Genomic DNA, 20,062 nt, shown 5'->3' on the forward strand with positions numbered 1-20,062 from the left:
AAGCCTAGCCTCCTACTAATATGCAAATATTTCGAGAGGAGTCACATCAGGCCTTTGAGATTAGAGTCATGACTGTCTCTCCCCAAAGGCCTACTGGCTTAGGTAAGAGGCTTATGAAACTGAGGTTCTAGTTTACTAGATAAGCAGGACTGAGGAGAAAACACAGAAAAACGGCAGCAACGCTCAATTACTCCAGTATTTTACTTTTATTGTGGCATCTCTGATTTATTTTGGGTTTGTATTACTCTCTGTCTCTCCAGGGGATTTTCCAGGCAAGAGTACTGGAGTGGGTTGCCATTGCCTTCTCTGATACTAGACTGTAGACTTCATGAAAGCGGCTGCCTTGCCTGTTCAATGTTTCATCCTCAAGCCCTGAGAATAAGACCTGGTATAAGCTGGGCAATGATAAATGCTGAATGGAAAATCAGGGAATGATTCTATTTAATCTTCTCCTTGGAGATAACTCTGTCTCCTAGTTTACAAATCAAGTGTCCAGTTCAGTGAGTTTAAGCGATTTGTCCAGATGTGTACAATCTTGGAACCAGAATTTGTACAAGATTGGAACCCAATCTATCTGGCTTCAAAACCCATATGCTTTCCAGGACCTGCTCTCACCCCTCCTGTTAGACTATAAGAAACTAAGATTCATGCACTTACTTCAGGGTAGCTTTGGGTTTGGCATAAAAAATACTGTCTTCCAATCTTATGGGAATATAGCTGTTTACAGCAAGGTTAAATGATTGCACAACATGGAATGACTTTAGACCCCAAATCGCATGGCTACTGTGCTTGTCTGGCTGTCAGACAGGAACATTGTGCAAGCCTATCATTTTGAGGCCTCAGGGAAATCTGCCATTCACTACACAAGGGCCAACGTGTGGAAAGACAATTCTGTGGCATACTGGTTTAGAGTCTGAGACTGGAAAACATTCAGCCAGAGGTGCCTTGAGGCTAGTCTTTTTCCCAGGATTGAACTGTTACTAAGTAAAATAATCTAATACATGGGATCCTTTCCTCCAGGGTATGTCATGGCTATCATTCAATCCCTTGTCAGCATGGGAACCAGGATACTGAAAATAGCAGGTCATGTGATCTCTCCCTCCCGTAAGTATGTTTAAGTATTGCATATATTTTTCTTAATTTTGATTTTAAAAAAAATAATCTTAATTAAAATAAGTCAGTATAATCAAGACACAGAAGAAGCATACCCTGTGGTCTTCCTCCCACTCCATTCCCCAATTCCTAGAAATGACCAAAAAAAAAGTTTTTCATTCCTTTATCTCTTCCAAAGACTTGACTACAATTGCACTTTATCCAAGGCAAACCCAGATATAAATATAAGACTCTGGTTTTGTCATTCATTCTTTGGACTAACAGCAAGCCACTTTCACCAGCAAGGAGGCCAGTTCAAATAAGCAGCCCTCAGTTCATATGTTTGAGAGCCTGTATCCTTGGACCACCCCTCACTTCAAAATTCTCTGTTAGTTGAAAGGAGGATGAAGTCCTAAGACAGTCTTTGGTGAGAGTTCTTTTAGGGTGAGATTTTCTAGTTCTGGCAGGGCGAGATTTTCGAGAGTGGGGGAAACTTTCTGATTGACTTTCCAGTACATCTGGCAGTCTCTAATTGGTCCATTATTTACATGTACATAAGTGGGGGCTTTCCAGGCTGAGCAGGGTCATATGGGTTATCCTGGTTCAACTGAAAGAAAAACTGATGCTCAGCTTTAGAGTACTGATTTAGCAACTCATGTTTTAAAAAATAAGGTAAAATGTAGCTTTTTTTTCTTTTTTGCATTCTTAGTGAACTCAGCACCCATTTTAATACATATTTATCTTTTACATTCTAATGTTAAATTAAATTTTTTTTTCATATAGTCAGTTTTCAAATGCATGGAGGGGATATTTCAGGATTCTCTATACTGATCACTGTGTGTGTTTATTCCTCATCAGGAGAAAGTATCCTCTTGGCCAATGAAAATAGCATGATGCAAAGCTCTGAGATATAAGTATTAAGGTCATATCTGAAAGTTTATCCACTTATAAAGCTTGATATTTGAGTAAACATGTAATTGGGAGACTGTATTTAAAAAAACTTTCCAACCCCGTATCCTGACATGGAACTCAGCATACAAGAGGACTCCGTATATGTTGGGTGAGTCCAGAATTGTAGGCGGAAGAAGCAGACAATTAGGAAAGCAGCAATGAGGACTCTGGACCTGGAGCTGGGAAACCTGAATTCCAGTCTCTGCTTCACTACAGGCTGGTTGGATGGCCACGCTACATATTAATGGCCTAGTGGCTGCCGTCTATGGGGTTGCACAGGGTTGGACACGACTGAAGCGATTTAGCAGCAGCAGCAGCTGGGAAATGGCCTCCATTATTAGGGACTATAATTCCTACCATCCCTTAAAGCTAGGAGTTAGCATATGGCAAAATTTTCACCCATAGAATATTAGGGACTCAGCTACTCCTGGCTGAATCTTAAAATATTACGCCTGTGATTCTTCAATTTCTTCCCTAACAGTGAACAGGAGTGCAGATATGCCTGTGACCCAGTTTTTTTAGGGTTTTTTTTTTAGCACTACATATCACTTTTCCCCTAAGTTTATTGAGGAATTATTGAAAAATATGATCATATATATTTAAAGTACACAATCTGATGATTTAATACATGTATATGTATGCACTGTGAAATGGTTATCAAGATAATTAACACCTCTTTCACCAGAGTTAACTATTTTTGTGTGTGTGTGGTGAAAATGTTTAAGATCTACTCTGAGCAACTTCCAAGTACACAACACGTATTATTAACTAGAGGCCCATCACCCAGTTTTGATCATACAGGCAAAGACGATGTTCTAGGAGATGGTGGAAAAACCAGAGGAAAGAAACCTGGGAATCCTGAATGACTGTGTGGAACAGAACAGTCTTCCTACCTGCCCTGGACTGTTACCTGAGATAGAAATAAACCTATCAAGTCATTATATTGTTGGATTGTTGTTGCAGCAGCTTACTATTCTACTTGGCCTATGATATCCCACAAAGAAAACTGTTTGCAAAGTCTGGGAAATAAAGGGTGTGCTAAAAGTATGCAGGTTTCCTGTCTACAGGACTTCTCTGCACCTGGATAAATGTTTCCTTATCTCCTGTATATTGCAACTTGAGGAAGAAAACTGCTGATCTCTTGTATTCTCTTGCTGTTTCTGAAAAACATCTGGAAAATGCTGACTTAGGTGATTTCTATTTCCTCTAAATATTGCATAATGCATGGCTAGTGTTGGTAGGAATTCAGAACACTACCAAATTTTACAGAATCAAGGCTGCCTTTAGTCTAACTACTTTAGTCAGAGCATGTTATCTCTAGGGCCAACAGGCAACATTATAACATCATAAAGAATATGAATAATTTTTTCCAAAAGTTTTAGGGGAAAAAAAGGTTTAGGAGATTTTGATCTCATTGTTCTGTAATCTTTCTAACCTAATCAAATGGAAAGATGACAGAAGTTTTACCTACAGAGGAGTATCTTTTTTGTTGCTGTTTTTGGTCTTACTTTCAAAGGGCTTGAAAAAGGTTCTGCAACCAATTCATTCAGTAGCCTGGGTGACCTGGGAGGCTACTGTGTACAAACCCCTGAAGAAGAGTATGCAGGGCTCATGGGGATCAGCGGGAGGACAGAATGGACCTGTCCCAGAGCACCTGAGGGCAGCATCCTGGGAACATCAGCAGTGGTGACTGGTATTTAAATGGCTCCCCTGGCAGCCAGTCTATGACAGATTTGTGGAGAGGTTCTTTCTGAGAGGACTGGGAGGTTTGAGCACTTCACATTCTTCCAGTGCCATCAAGTGTGGCCGTTTTTGTAGATTTATAAAATGGCTGAGATCCAAAAGAATGAGAGAGTTTCGGGCTGTTTCCATAGTGGACGACTAGCCAACAGATGGTCGAAAGCATTTAAGGGAATCCAAGTGATGTGTCTGGGCTTCCCAGGTGGCTCAGCGGCAAAGAAATCCACCTGCCAATGCAAGAGACACAGGAGACGCGGGTCTGATGCCTGGGTCAGGAAGATCCCCTGGAAGATGAAATGGCAACCCACTCCAGTATTCGTGCCTGGAAAATCCCATGGACAGAGGAGCTTGGCCGGCTACAGTCCATGGTGTCAAAGAGTCAGACACAACTGAGCGACCGAGCATGCATGCATGCATGCAAGCAATGTGTTTTCTGAGGCTACTAGTCAGAATCCTGAGAATTCCTCTGTCCAAATGTAGTTCTTACTTATTCTCATTGAGAAATCTATTAGTGTGGTTGACAGGATAATTGGACAGACGAAAGCAGAGAAGTCCACTGGGAAATCTATATGTTCAAGACAGACTCTGTGAATGTATGTTATTAAAAAAAGTGAAAATATGCCATTGTACATTATGCTAGACATGTACACTGTCTTTTGACCAGGTAGATTGACTTAGTAGATTACACATGTTCAATGTTGTTAATGCAGCAATGGGCTCTGAGTGCTTAGAAAAACCCCAACCTGTTGACCCACAAGCTTGAATTGGATCTAAAACAGGGTTTTCCCCGTCCCTTTGGGGAAGGAATCTGCGCAACCTTTCAAGGGTTTCTGAATGCAGGTGGAAGATGTTAGGATTGGTTTGCCAATATCCCACTCCCATCATCTTGGTCTGCAGAACTCCCCTGAGAAACCCGGCTGCAGAGCTCCTTTGCTCTGCTCTGCCCTCTCCAACTGAACTTCACAGCTGGCTGGCCTAACCGTCCTTCTTCCCTGCGGTTTACAAAGCAGCAATCAGAAGGTGGAGGGGGCATGAGACAAGTGCTCGGGCCTGGTGCACTGGGAAGACCCAGAGGGATGGGGTGGAGAGGGAGGTGGGAGGGGGGACCGGGATGGGGAATACATGCAAATCCATGGCTAATTCATTTCAATGTATGACAAAAACCACTGCAATGTTGTAAAGTAATTAGCCTCCAACTAATAAAAATAAGTGAAAAAAAAAAATAAAGTGCCAGCTGCTGAGAGGCTTCAAAACATGAAAAAAAAAAAAAAAAAAAAGAAGGTGGAGGGGGAAAGACTCACCAAGGGTTAAGTAGGAAGGAGTGAAAGGATCAGGGACACAGCCAGGAAGAGGCTGGAGAATTCCAGACACGGCAAATCAGATGGTCTTCTAAACTGTGGTTGGAACAGTCAGGTCAGAAACAGCACTGACGGCTGGTGTTGCCTCCTAGCCTCGAGGACCAAAGGAGGCCAGATCTGTCAAGCACCAGGGCCAGCCTTTAATCGTAGTGCCTTTCTCAATGCTATGGCCCAATGGTCTTGGCCGACACATCTTCCCTGCTGTGTATACATCGCTTCTCTGTGCCTGTGCACAGATGTCCCTCTTTCCTCTCCACTTGGAGAAAATGCTTGCTCCAGAAGACCCAGCTCACCCCTTCCCTGACTGCATCAGGAAGAGGAAGTGGCAAGGTTCTGTGCCCCCACAGTATTTTTCACACCATGTCACGATGATCTGTTTCCACATCCATCTCCCCCAACCAGACTGAGAGTTTCTCACTCATCTTCATCCCTCCCTGGTCTCTCCTGGTTGCCAGCACCTTTCTTAGGATGGGGGTACCCAGGAAATAGGCATTGAATTAAATGAGTGGATACATACGTAAATAAATAAATATTCTTATGGTCAGAATGGAACAATGTGGGTTGGCAAATAATGCAGGTAGAAGGAAATAAGAACTTTGTTTTAGTGTGCAAATAATAAATATTGTATCCAACCAATTTGAAACACACTCTACAGAGACAGATACTTTGTTGTTAGGAAAGGGATCATGAAAGGGTGAATTCACAATCATAGCTTAATGTTCTGAAAAATTTCAAACACTCTACTGAACAACTGTGCCTAGGAGCCCCTCTCTGAGAGTCTGTCTTTTAGTCCCTGCCCTTTTTTGGCCACAGTCAAAGGGCTTCTTTGTGAACACACTATTTCTATTTTCTTGAATTCTACAGTGATGTTCCTGAGTCTCATGGGAGACACTCCCCAGCTGCCTCCTGACCCAATCCATTCCATGAACAAATCAGGCGACCGAAGACTCAGCCAGATCGCTCATCCAGAGAACAGTGGAAATCAAAGCACCCTAACAATTCCCAAACCATTGATGACTAAATCCAAAACTACCTCTAAAACTAAACAACTCCAGAGCTCAGGGTGCTGGTTAGTAGCCACAATCACTCAGCTCTCCACCTACCCTCTGCTCTCTGCTTTGTGGTTGGGGCCATTCACCACCTTTGCCAGCTGCTCCCAAGTCAGCCTCTGACAACAGTGCTGAGGAGCGGAGGCTGGCGGAGGGGAGGGGGCTGTGTTCCTCCCTGGGTGCCTGGGTTCCCTTCAGTATTGCCCTAGCAGCTGGCCTCCACCCCGAGAGCCCTAGACAGTTCCAGGACCTGAGGTTTACCATTTCCCCAACACTTCACTAACCAGCCTCATCACACCCCTTCCTCCAGCACCAGCTGAATCCAGTTCCCAGGCCTGTCTCCGAGTCCTTGGAGCACCTGTCCCACTGGGCAGTGATGCCCCCTCCTAGGGCTACCCCTAGCCACGTGGGGCCACCAACCTCTTACCTGTTCTCCCTGAGCCTTTGGGCTAGTGGCTGCTTCTTGCAGTTAAATTTTCTACCATACTCCAGTATTTTTTTGTTTTGCCTTTTTCATTTTCCAATAGCTGAGTAAAAATTCTTTATATTAAATGTATTAAATTTTTTTCTGTTATAGCCAGTATGGAGTATCTATCAGATTGGACTCTGACAGTAACTCTAAAGCTAAATAATTTTAAAAAATAAATAAATTTTAAAATCAACTAAGTAAAAATAAAGAACAGAAAGAATTTTAATTTAAAAAGTTAAGAAGTTGACAATTAATAGCTCTGAAGATAACTTAAAACTAAATAGGTGAAAACGTATGACAAATTTTTGAGAAAATTTAAAAAAAACTGAAATTAAGTCTAATAAAATTAAATTTATTTGGAAATAAATAATTCAAAAATAAAAACTAAATCATTCAAACATAAAACAACATTACATATGTCAAAGTAAATAAAAATAGATTTAAAAAACTAAAAATAACTCAAAACTACAATAAATGAGAAACTGAAAAATAACTCAGACACTAAGTCTAAAAATAAATAATTTTAAGTATTAATAAATAATTATCAAAGCTAATTCAAAAATAATTGAAGATAAGTAACTGACAATGACCTTTGAAAAAAATTAAGTTTGAAAATAAGATGAAAACTACAAAATCAAATAACTAGAAAGCTAAAGAAGTGAATGGGCTTCCCAGGTGACTCAGTGGTAAAGAACGGGCCTGTCAAAGCAGGAGACGCAGGGTTTGATCCCTGCTGGAGGAGGGCACGGCAACCCACTCCAGTGTTCTTGCCTGGAGAATCCCATGGACAGAGGAGCCTGGCGGGCTGCAGTCCACGGGATCGCAAAGAGTCGGACACGACTGAGCGACTAAACAACTGCAACAAAGAACTAAATAGAAATGGGGGAAAAAAAACCTGTCCCTCGGGCCGGTCTGCTGCCCCCTGGGTGCCAGTTCGGGCTCCTCCCAGGCTGCGCTGAGCCTCAGGAGGAGTGGACAGGCGTCGAACTGGACCGCTCGCTCCTCAGGCTCGGGGAAGCCGGTCCCGTCGCCCGCGCGCAGGACTGCGGATCCGCGGGCTCGCAGGCCCGTCTGCCGCTTCTGCTCCAGTGCGGGCCGGCCTTCGCACCCAAAGCAGCGGCTCCCCGGAATGCAGGCGGGCGCGGGCGGCTCGGGGTCTGGAATGAGTGTCCGTTCTCAGCCTCAGGTCCCCTTCCTGCGCCCGCACAGCCTCTGCTGGAAAACCAGACGGCTTCCCCTTGGCTGGTGGGGGTCTGTGATCTCCATTTTCCGTTTTCCAACTGAGAATTCTTTGACTGAGAAGACGTGTCCACGTGGTGCTCATAGCCCTCCCTCCCTGTCCTCAGGAAAAAACTGGTCTTTTTGCGCTTGGCGATCTTCCTGCTGTCCCTCCTTCCCGCCCTCCTTCTCTCCATCTCTTCCCTGATGACGGCCCATTTCCCATCTCCTTGGCGGCCTCTGCCAAAAGTCACCGCTCTCCCCGCGCCCCTGTAGGAAAATCAGAGGGAGGAATACACCCTGCCTCTCTTGTCAAAGAATTGGCTAATTAACCAATTAGCCACACCACTGTGGCTGTCCTGTGCCAGGGCTGTTGTTAAAGACACTGCCGAGAACAGCCACCCCCAGCAAATACGAGCCTACTGTGTGCCTACTAGGATGTCAGCTATTTGTCAAAAGCGGAGTCTCACACAATTCTAAGGACCTTAGCCCCATTTTACAGCTGAGAAACTGAGATGAGAGAGGAATTATCACTTGGTCTAGTTCCGTTGGCCTGTAAACACACAGCTGGAATCGACCCCACATTATATACAAGGCGCAGGCTCCCAGATCAGGTAAGGGGGGCGAACATCTGCAGAGAGAGCCCCAGGCTGAGCATCAGCTCAGCCAGATCCCTCAGGATCACTCCAGATCCCTCAGGAATCTGAGTGCAGGAGAGAGTTTTTAGTTCAGGTGAGAATTCAGGGGGAGGGCTTTGGGGCAAGGCCCTCTTCTGGGCAGAGAACTGGCAGAGGAGAGGGAGTGGAAGGAGCTTGCAGTTGGGGTGGGGTGGGGTGGGGCACAGTATCTCTGGGAGCAAGCAGCCAGCAAGTGGGAGGCCCCCCAAACTGTGTCCTGGGGCCCAGTGTCCTCCCCAGAGCAGGGCAGTGAGGGCTGTGCAAGCAACACGGGAAGCAGCGGGGCAGCCTCCAGAAACCCTGCCCGATGCAAGGGCACAGGCTGGTTTAATTCTGGCTCCTGGGAGGCGGTGGGGAGAGCAGAGGAGAGCCTGGCCCTGGGAGGTGCCTCCCACTGCCCTCCTCCTGATGTGACTTCGGGGCATTCACAGGAACCCCCAGAGACGCTTCTTTAGGGCAATCATCCAGCCTGGGTGCCTTAGACCAGGGGCAAACAGTGAGGACAGAGGGATGGTGGTCTTGCTGGAAGGTTATTAGGGAGAAGAAGAGCCGCCGTGCCCTTGACCACCCCTGTGTGAACCAGAGCTGCATCTCCAGGGGCCATGGCCTAAGTGCCCCAGACAATGCTAGGTGCCAGGGACCCTAGAGGTACCCGCTGGGGATGCAAGGGCACAGCCTGGTTTAATTCCAGCTCCTGGGAAGCTGGCTGCCCGTGTCCCAGGGATAGAACATGGGGGGAAATAAGGGAACTGAAAGCACTGAGGACAAGTTCCAGCCATTCCTTGGGGTAAGCTGCTCCTGGGGTGACATGATGACCTGCTGGGGCTCCAATCCCCTCTCTGCTGCCAGCCCTGCAGGATGGGTGAGGGGCGGGGGTTTCAGCTGAGCCCAGGCCCTCGCATACTTGGCCCCGCACTGACTGCATTATTATAGGGTCATCTGGGCCATCCCTTGCCTCCAGGTAAGATTTGCCGGAGCTGATGACCAATCCTCCAAGCAGTGTCAAGACCCAGATGCCACCTCCCTGTTGGGGACACGGGCTCCTCGGCTCCTGGAACCACAGGTGAGGGTAGGAGCTCCCGTTTTAGTCTAGAGCAGGGTTTTCCTAGTGTCATAAAATACGTAAAGTTTGCATCTTGACACAGTGTACACACACATGCAGACAGACACACTGACATGTTTCACATGTTACCTTCACTGTGATTGATACCCTTTAATAGTTTGTATTGTGTTAATTCATTTTTATTAATGCTGGTCCAGACCTACTGAGTTGATTTTGTGACCTACTAATGGGTTAAAACCCACCGTTAGAAAAACACCTTTCTAGGGCAAGGCAGAGGGAGAAAGAAAAGAAAAAGGAGTTAGAAAAGACATGGTAAGGACACATGAAAGAAAGAACAGAGAAAGAAGACAAGGATAGAGTAGAGAAAGGGGTTCAGTGGGAGGTGGTAGAAGGTCACACAGATGCCTGCCGTGATGTCCTTTCAAAACCATCTGCTCTTACACTACATCCTACTGTGTGCGTGGCCTCAGCACTTCATGGGGCCCTGGACTACTTGGTGGCAGGGACAAATCTTTTCAGTTCTGAAACCCCCACAGCTCCTTGCAGAGGAATTCTTACAATCAGGCAAAATCTTAGAGGAGATCTCTTAGTCAAAGCTTCTCATTTTCCAGGGGAAGTAAACTGACTTGAAAGGGCCAACCAGCCAATCAGTGATTATTCACTGTAGTCAAGCCCTGGACACCGTCAGGATTTGCTCATGGAGGTGAGGGGTGGGTGGTGACAAGCATCAGTTTTCATCCAAAGTGAAGATAGCAGTATCTACTTTAGAGGTTTAGTGGAAAGATTAGCACTATGTATATCCATCAAGAACAGTCCCTGACTCATCAAAGAAGCTCAACAAATAGCACCTGCTAATATTAGTAACCAGAGTGAAAAACAGTCTTAGAACACCATTGGTCACTTCAGGTAAGCTGCTTGCCCTAATTTTGGGGGGCTGCCAGCGTCTTCACCCCAGTCAAAATGAAAATCCTCATGAACACCCAAGGAAATGACTTTAGAAATAAAAACAGAAAATGTGTGCACTCATACACCAGCAAAAAAACTAATTCAAACACACAGGCCCTGACAAATACCTATCTTGGTTACACCAACATTTTATGTTAGTGTACTTTTTTTTACATGAATGGAATTATTTTATTACCCCACTGATTTCACTCAGTACTGGGGGGAAGACATAACCCTCAGAGGCCCTGGGCTACTCCCAGTCTGTGTGACAGAATAAATGCAGAATGCTCTGCTGAAATGGGTCATATAAATGGGAAAGGTGGGCCAGAAAAATTCACAGTAAGAACTTGAGAGCATTCTCTTCTTCCACAGACAATCTTCAGAACTCATAACATGTAAGTATAAATATTTTGAGGAATTTAGTTTTAGGGCTTAATGTTTAGAACACTGGATTGCTATTGTGCATTTTAAAAGTTAACTGAACTTATTAATAAGTGAGTTCAGAGGAGACTTTAAGTTATACTATTCAGAGGACACTTTTTTTATTCTTCTACTTCTTAGCTGTATAATTTGGGGCAAGTTCCTCTTCCCCTCTATTCCTCTCTTACCTAATTTCTAAAATAAGAACTAAATATGGAACGTATTTCATGAGGTAAATGTAATGATAAGCCAAATACCTATAAAATTTCAACATGCCTCTGGCAGGCTATAAACCTTTAATAATATTTCATAGTTTAAAAAAAAAAAACTCTTTCGATAAATTTCAGATGATAAACTTTACCTGCAATTATTTTGCTCTAAATGTCTCTTTTCCCTCTGTCCACCAGATGGCAGAATGGAACCACTCTGGATCCCACTGGTTGGGCAGCAGCTCCACCTGCACAGATTTTAAATGGTTAATCTGTATTTTTGTATTTTGTTTTGGTTCCAGAATTTTCTTTTGTCTAATGAAAAAGAGAGCTAAGCATTGTATATGCAAAATTTAGGACAATTTCTAGTGTATCAACAGTCATTGGAGAAGGAAGTGGCAACCCAATATTCTTGCCTGGAGAATTCCATGGACAGAGGAGGCCGGCAGGCTACAGTCATAGGATTGCAGAGTCAGACCCGGCTGGGCAACTGAACAACAAGTTATTTTTGATGTGTTGAGGTGGGGGGGGTGGTGGCTAGAGCTGCCTTAAAGAAGCCCCAGAACTTTCTCCCCTGCCTTTGAAGTATTGGATAATACCACTGTGCTAATGTGAACGTAAGCCCCTGAGCCAGGTGCTGTGCTAGGAGCTCCATCTCACTGAATCCCCACAGGGAGACTGCAAGGTGTAACCTCCCTTTGTAAAGTTGGGACCTCAAACTGGGCTCCGTAACAACCTAGATGGGAGGGAAGTTCAAGAAGGAGGGACATGTGTATACCTCTGGCTGATTCATGTTGATGTTTGGCAGAAACCAACACAATTCTGTAAAGTAATTATCCCTCAATTAAAAAATAGATTAATTTAAAAAATTTTTTAAAGATTAAGAATTTAAGACCCATTGAGATTAGGTAACTTGCTCAAAGGAGCAGAGCTGGGCTTAGATTTCAGGAAAGGAAGGCTCTTGGGACTAGCATAGGTTACTAGGCTGGATCAGGACCTTTTGCAGAGTTTTGCTGTGTGAATCAGAATTTAGACCTACATTTAGACCAGTAAATCTCTGAAGTGTGTATTTCCTTTTCAAACCAGTCTAGAACCAAGAGAAATCAGAGTTACTAATAACCACTGAGAGGGGATTGGTACTGTTCTCATAAAAATCAAAAGTACCTTCTAGTGAGCTAAGATAATCAATCATCAACACAAACTTTCAAAATATGATACTTCTTTTAAAGATAAAAATAAAATTTACTCAAGCCAGAGATTTTTTGCATGTTTCATGTAGAAACTGATTTCAGACTAAAAGAAAAAAAATCAGCACTCAGATTGAAGCCTGTTTTATTTTACACACACACAGTTGGGTAAGCAAATATTAAAGGAATAAGGCCACCACACACATAAAACATTATACCCATGTACTTAAATGTATATGAAAGTAGGTATTTCAGCTTTTCTTGCTCTCATACGTTCAGAAGACATTTTGCAGTCCTGGCTCACTTGGTCCTGGCACCCTCTCCCACTTCTCAGCCCACCTGCTGTGTCCCCTGCAGGTCTTGATTCTAGGCCCATCTAAGTTGTGACAGTTGGCTCTGTTAATACTGAACTAAGCAATACCAGTGGGCCCACCATTCTCTATTCTTCCCTGTGTGCACCAAAAGAGAATATCAATGATCCCAAACTGTGTATGCTGGTGGGGCAGACTTACATACCCCTGGGTTGGTGATCACATTCCATGTTCAGGTGTGGTTCCAGCTGTGCTGTCCCAGTTCTCCGCACCCCCCTCCCACCCCCGCCCCGCCCCACCCCGCCACCCACCCCCCCTCCGCACCCAGTCTTCACCTGTATTAAAGTTGAACTCCTCAGTCTGCTACTGGAGGCTTACCTCCCTCTCTCTCAACCTCATTTCCTTCCACTCTACCCAAGAACTTCTCAAGCCAGGCTCCAGGTCATCACTGAACATGCTCCCTTGGAGGCAACTCAGTAATTTTCAAAGGTTCCTGGGTCCACCTTCGTTACCCACGTGATGGGCAGAAGTTGTCCAGGTGCTACGGTGGGCCTGCAGCTTGGATTTCCTGCCTTAGGCTCGGGTCCCTGCCAGGACAGGGAGAGACCTTATACCAGGCACCACGCTGCCCTGCAAAGCCGCCTGCAGCCAGAGCCCCTCCCGAATGAGCCTGAACTTCTTCTGGTGTCCCCAGGCCTCCTGGTCACAGGGGGTCAGGCCACAAGGGAAGTATGTGTAGAAGTTGTCCCAAACCACGGTGCCTGCTGCCCTCCTTGACCTGCTGTGTCCCACACATAGGGTCCCGCTCTTCTATTTCCAGCCCAAAGCTTCTCTGACTCTATCTCCCCCTGGGTACAGGGCCCCTCCTGCCTGGCTCTCTCCAGAGGCCCTGTCTCCCATTCCTCAGTGGCTCCTAGTGCCCTTCCTGTTGCATTGTTGCTGAGGTCCCGGATGCCTCACCCAGAGCATGAGTTCTCATGCCCAGCAGTCCCCTGTGGTTAAACAGAGGGGGGCAGGGTAGCGGAGGAATGAACTGGGGTGATAACCCCACAGATGGAGTGCTGTGTAAAGTGCTGGACAGGGCTGAGGTCCTGATGTTGCTGATCTGACCACATTTGGAATCCCCCACCCCTGATGCCTGAGGCCCTGGAATCTGCATTCTGCCTGGAGTCTCATCTCCTCTCAGGGACCAGCCCAAGGCCCTGCCCCTGCTCACTCAGCCACAGGGCGGGAAGGCCTCTCTGAATTCCTAGAACCCTTGCTGTTGGCATCACTTGCAGTGACATTTCATCAGAACTTCTTGGTAAGCCAGGCTCAGGGGACCTGGTTCTACTGTAGGAAACTTGTGTGAAACTGACCTTCTGTTTGCCTGTCTGAAGAGGGAAGGGGCCAGGACCACGCCTCTGGGGCTGTCTTCCAATTCTGAGGTTTTATGTGTATAGACTTCTTCCTTCTTATCTGAACTTTATGTTTTTCATTCCAATCACAACCTGGTGCACAGTTCCAGGCTCACAGGGACCCTGTGTTTCTGAACTGGCAACTGAAAAATGGGTTTGTCCTACTAAGATGGTGAAGTGATTTTTCAATTGGACACTCCTAAGTTTATATTTTCTTTCCCCATCTCTTAACAACTGTATTGTTTTCTGGGAAAAATTTAGTTAGGATACTGAATTGTAGTCAAAGGCCACTGACTAAGCCCTCCATATTCCACAAATGCAGATTCCCAGACACCACATCTAGAGATTCAGTAGGTTGGTTGGGTGGAAATCTTCACTAGTGACAAGCCCAAGTGATTCTGAAGGTCCTGAGAAACATTACTCTGGGGATAAAAGATATTCAGGACAATCTAGAAAGTAGAAATTTGTTTCTGTGATATTTTCTGTATGAGAAAAAGGATGGTAGGTCTCCTTGAGAGATGGTGCTTGAGGGGAGAGGAGTGCTCACTGGTTTCTGTAAACAGCAGGCTGGACTTTAAACAGTATAGAAGCTAGAATGGCCCATACTACTGGACTCACGGATAGCCTACATCTCTGGCACCATGGCCTCTGTTCATGAAATTACTGTGCCAGCACTAGGATGGCCAAGGGCAGGGGCTGGCTGAGGACACCTGGAAGAGTTATTCTGTTTGGTTGATAGTACCTTTCCCAGGAGCTGCAAGGAGGTCAAACCAGTCCATCCTAAAGGAAATCAGTCCTGAATATTCATTGGAAGGACTGATGCTGAAGCTGAAACTCCAATACTTTGGCCACTTGATGTGAAGAACTGACTCATTGGAAAAGACCCTGATGCTGGGAAAGACTGAAGGCAGGAGAAGGGGATGACAGATGAGATGGCTGGATGGCATCACTGACTGGATGGGTGTGAGTTTGAGCAAGCTCTGGGAGTTGGTGATGGACAGGGAAGCCTGGCATGCTGTAGTCCATGGGGTCACAAAGAGTTGGATACAACTGAGCGACTGAACTGAACTGAACCTCTCCCAGGGGAGATGCTCGCTACTGGGTGTTGACAGATGTTACAAAGATGTTCACACTCCATGCCCACTGCTTGGTCCATGTGCCACACACCCCTACCCCAGACACCTTCATCCCCAATTGCCCCGTCTTTCTCCTTTCAAGTCTTTGGCCAACCAGCCAAGTATGACCGCTACCCATGAGTCTCTGGGCATCCTTGCCCAGGCCTCTTCCCTTTCTTCACAAAGTGGATGACCATATGCACTGCCTGTTGCTGTCATTAGAGGAGGATATTCCTTCCTGCAGTCTCTAGGAGCCACCCTGAGTGAGGCTGCAAAGCGGCTGTGGTCCATTTTTGCCTGTACTCACATACCAGGAGACCATGCACCAAGCTTAGCCCTTATCCTCCTCTGTCAGCTTGTCGCTGGAATCCTCCTTGCAGTCTGAGGCAGGCAGGTTGTAGAGTGGCCCCCATGACCCCTGTGTCCTGGTATTCACGCTCTCAGGTAATCTCCTCTTCAGTGTGGGAAAGTTCTGCAACTTGCTTCTCATCAGTGCAATAAAGCAAAGGCAATGCGATGTCCATGAGACTCCGTACATAATACCTGACATAAGATGGTAAGGCCCGGGCTTCCCTGGTGGCTCACTGGTCATAAATCTGCTTGCCAATGCAGGGGACACAGGTTTGGTCCTTGATCTGGGAAGATCCCACATGCCAAGCGACAAGAGAGTCGGTGCACCGCCCCTACTGAAGCCCACGTGCCTAAAGCCCATGTTCCACAACAAAAGAAACCACTGCAATGAGAAGCCCATGCACCATGGCAAGAGAGTAGCCCCTATTCACTACAATGAGAGAAATCCCACATGCAGCAATGAACACCCAGTGGAGCCATAAATAAATAAATCTTTTATAAAAAAAAAAAAGATGGTAAGGCCCATCTTGCAAGGCATTCCTCACGACTCATTTGCTTTGAAGGAGCAAGTGACTATGTTATGAGCTGCCACATGGAAAGAACAGGTGACAAGGACCTAAAGGGGGCATCTCTCCAACAGCCAACCAGAAACCAAGCCCCTCAATGTGGCAGTGGGCCAGGAACTGGATTCTGCCAATAAGTACATGCAGCTGGGACTGAATCACCCCCTAGTTGATCCTCAGATGATATTACAGCCCGTCGACGTCTCAATCACAGTTTCGTGAGAACCTGAAGAAGAGGGCCCAGCTAAGTCATGCACAAGCTCTGACCCACAGAAACTATTAAATAATTAGTATATATTAATGTAGACCGCTAAGTTTATATAATACTGTTAGGCAGCAATAGAAAGCTAATCCACACTCTCAAGAGCTGAGACAGAGGCGCTGGTACAAAGTGTAGCTGACACAGGAGCCTGGGCCAGCTGCTCATGCAGCTAGCTTATATTCTCTGATCCATGGCTGTTCCCAGGCCTACCACCTCCACCTTATGATGGAATGCTGCTGACCCCTCCCAGCCTTAAGGCTTGGTGAATGTGACAGAACCCAGCTCCTGGTGGCAAATCTGGATACTCGGTCACTTCATGTCCCAGGTTAGGTGTGTAATCTCTGCTAGGGCCCATTAGCACAGGATGGTCTCTTTCTGAATGCTTCTCTGATGCAGATGGCATAGATTTGCATCTATGGGCAAGCCCTGGGGCCTTGTGCTACAAGCGTGCTCTCCTCCACATGGCATCTTTTCTCACCACAGACAACTCTAGTCCCATAGTGTCCATGTGGAACCCACTGGCTGCACTGCCCACGAGTAAGGGATGCCTGTACCTCAACCTTGATCTGCTACACAACCCGTTCCTGCTGTCAGTGTTCCTTGTCATGAAGGAAATAAATGAGAGCAGTATTTCTAAATATGGAATGTGCTGCTTCCAGAATCCAAAAGGCCTGCCACACATCGTGCTTTCTTCCTAGTTGTGGGAGATGGCAGATAATAATTTGTTCTAATGCAGTGGATATGGGAGGGCATGCCCCAAGCCACTGGATTTCTAAAAACCTCACTGATGTGGTAACCCCCTGAATTTTCATCTAGCTTTTATTCTGCCCTCTGGAATGCATGTGTCTTAGTCTTCCAAAGTATTTGCCACTTCTTACTCATTTGATCATTTAATACAATAAGCAATGTGACCTTCTGCAAAATGTGCAGATGGCCAACGTCCTTAAAACTATATTATGGGGGCTTAACTGGCAGCTCAGTGGTAAAGAATGCACCTGTCAGTGCAGGAGTCACAGGTTCGGTCCCTGGTCCACGAAGATCCCACATGCCGAGGAGTAACAGAGCCCATGCACCACCGACTATTGAGCCTGTGCTCTAGAGCCCAGGAACCACACTACTAAAGCCCAAATGCCCTAGAGCCTGTGGTCCAGACAAGAGAAGTCACTTCAATGAGAAGGCTGCAGCTGCAACTAGAGTAGCCTCCGCTCTCCACAACTAGAGAAAAGCCCATGCAGCAACACAGACCTAGCAGAGCCAAAAATAAATAAATAAAAGATGATATTATGGCAAAGGGCCATGGGGCCGCAGAAAGTGGGACACAACAATGGCAAAGGGCAGATTAGCATAGCTTCGGGGTAACATTGTGAGTGTATGCTGTGTCCTGTCCTAGTGGATGTGAGCTGCTTCGGTCCTCTGATAAGGATGGAAATGAATACACTTATCAGATTGATAAGACTTCCCTGGTGGTTCAGACGGTAAAGCGTCTGCCTACACTGCGGGAGACCCGGGTTCAATCCCTGGGTGAGGAAGATCCTCGGGAGAAGGAGATGGCAACCCACTCCAGTACTCTCGCCTGGAAAATCCCACGGACTGAGAAGCCTGGTAGGCTACAGTCCATGGGGTCGCAAAGAGCTGGACACGACTGAGTGACTTGACTTCACTTCATCAGATTGATGGTAAACTGTTTATCTAAGGCCATGTTAATCTGATCTAGCAAAGATACCATGTCCAGCTCACATCTGTAATTGGGAGGCTACTGCTTGGTTGAGCTTATGGTAACCCACTGCTATCCTCCAAAATAAATCTAGTTTTTATAGGGAGCACACTGATGGATGGAAAAGATATGTAATAGACTACTATTCCTGCTTATTTCAGTTTGGGGGAGCACTATTACTTGCCATACACCTTGTATAGTATTGTTTTTGACTTAAAATCTTCACTGGAGAGTGTAAGGTGGTTTCAGTAGTCTACTTGGTTTTCTCTACCAGCCCTTACCACACAGGACAAGGAACCGGTGTGGTTATCACCAGTACCTAAGTATAGCTGTTCCAGTCAGTCCTCTGAGAACCAGAGAAATGACCAGAAGGTGAGTCTGTGGAGCCAGTGACCTACCAGGTGCCAGACCTGGGTCCAAACTCCATTTATTACCTGACCCCTATCCATTCATTTCAACAAAGGAATTATATGAGAATGCTTTGGGTCCCTAGATTGAGTACCTCAATTCACACCTTGTATCCAACAGTCCTTGAAAGGTTTTCATGTTCTTTTCCGTATAGTTTCATGAATAAATGGCTTTGGGCAAGGACTGAGGAAATCACTACTCATGTTGCCAAAATTCAGCCTCTGTGCACCAGTGCAGAAAGGCAAAGGGGGCCACAGTGGACTAATCAAGACTATGTGTCCTGCCATGAAGGGGGTTAGTGAGGAGTCTTCCAGTGTTCAAAGAGTGGGTCACGATTGGCTTGTGGACATTCTTCTGACTAGTTGGTGGTGAGGTAACTGGGAGTCAACATTGGATCTTTATCAACTTTATTTAGGTATAATTTACATAAAGTAAAAATGTACAAACATTAAGTGTACATTTTGATGGTTTTGACAAAGTAAACCAGTGACCAGATAGGTAACCTGTGGGCTTTTTATACTGTCCAAAGACTATATCAGGCTCTGCCTGTGAGAGTTACAAAGTAGCACAAAGCAGCCTTAATATGGTCAACCCCTTGATTAGGTTAGGCCTGGGATGTATGTACTCAGAGGCCCCAACTTCCTCCTAGGCTACCTGTAAGGCTACCTGAGGGCAGGATCCAGCTTGTCCTCTGCCACATCCCCAGCACCTTTCGGCCTAAGGACACTCCATAAGCATTTGCTGACCTCGCAGCATATGGACACTCCATAAGCAATTGTTGAAAGACAAATGAATAAACACATAAAGTTTAAAACGCGTGATGAGTTCACCCAAAGAAAATATCCATCTGGAGAAGACCCAGATCAATCCTGCAGGTTACAGTAATTAGAAAAAGGCCTGAAACTAAAGTAGTATTTCAAACGGGTCAAATTTCAGTGACATTAAGAAAAAATTCAAAGCTAAGACAAGCAATGGGCAAAGATAAAAAGGGCGGCCTAAAACACTTGCCTAGAGGACACATTGCCTGCACCCTGGTGGCGCACCACCAGATTTCTAGGCAGGGCTCCAGGATTAGCTGACCAGAGCTGCACGGCAGTGTCCTCCCTCTCACCAACGGGCAGACAGTAATAGAGATAATAAGCCACATGCACCCAAAATGGCAAGGAAAAGCATCTTCTTCAGTCTCTGCCCACAGTGAGCCTCGCGACTACCAAGGCGAAGGGAGAGGACAGAGATCTCCAGGGCGCCCTCTTCTGGCGAAGGAGAGACTTTAGCCTCCCCTATTCTCGTCCTTCTTTAGGGTAAAACAGGTTGCAGGCCGAATTTTGTCGCCGCAGAAATGTCAGTGACACGCCCCATGACTGCCAAAGAATTAACAGTGCGGTACAGGTTCCGCAGGCTCGTCCCCACAAAGACAGTGGACCTGCGGGACTCATGGCCCCGTACTCACCTCCCCAACCACCCTGGCGGGTCGGCTCTCGGAGCCCTCCCTGTCCCCAGCCGCTGAGCACGCGGGTTCGCGGCCCCGGCCGTGCTCAAGTTCCCTTGCCTGCAGCCTCTAGT

This window comes from Odocoileus virginianus, chromosome 4 (genome assembly GCF_023699985.2).
Source record: "Odocoileus virginianus isolate 20LAN1187 ecotype Illinois chromosome 4, Ovbor_1.2, whole genome shotgun sequence".
Classification (NCBI taxonomy): domain Eukaryota; kingdom Metazoa; phylum Chordata; class Mammalia; order Artiodactyla; family Cervidae; genus Odocoileus; species Odocoileus virginianus.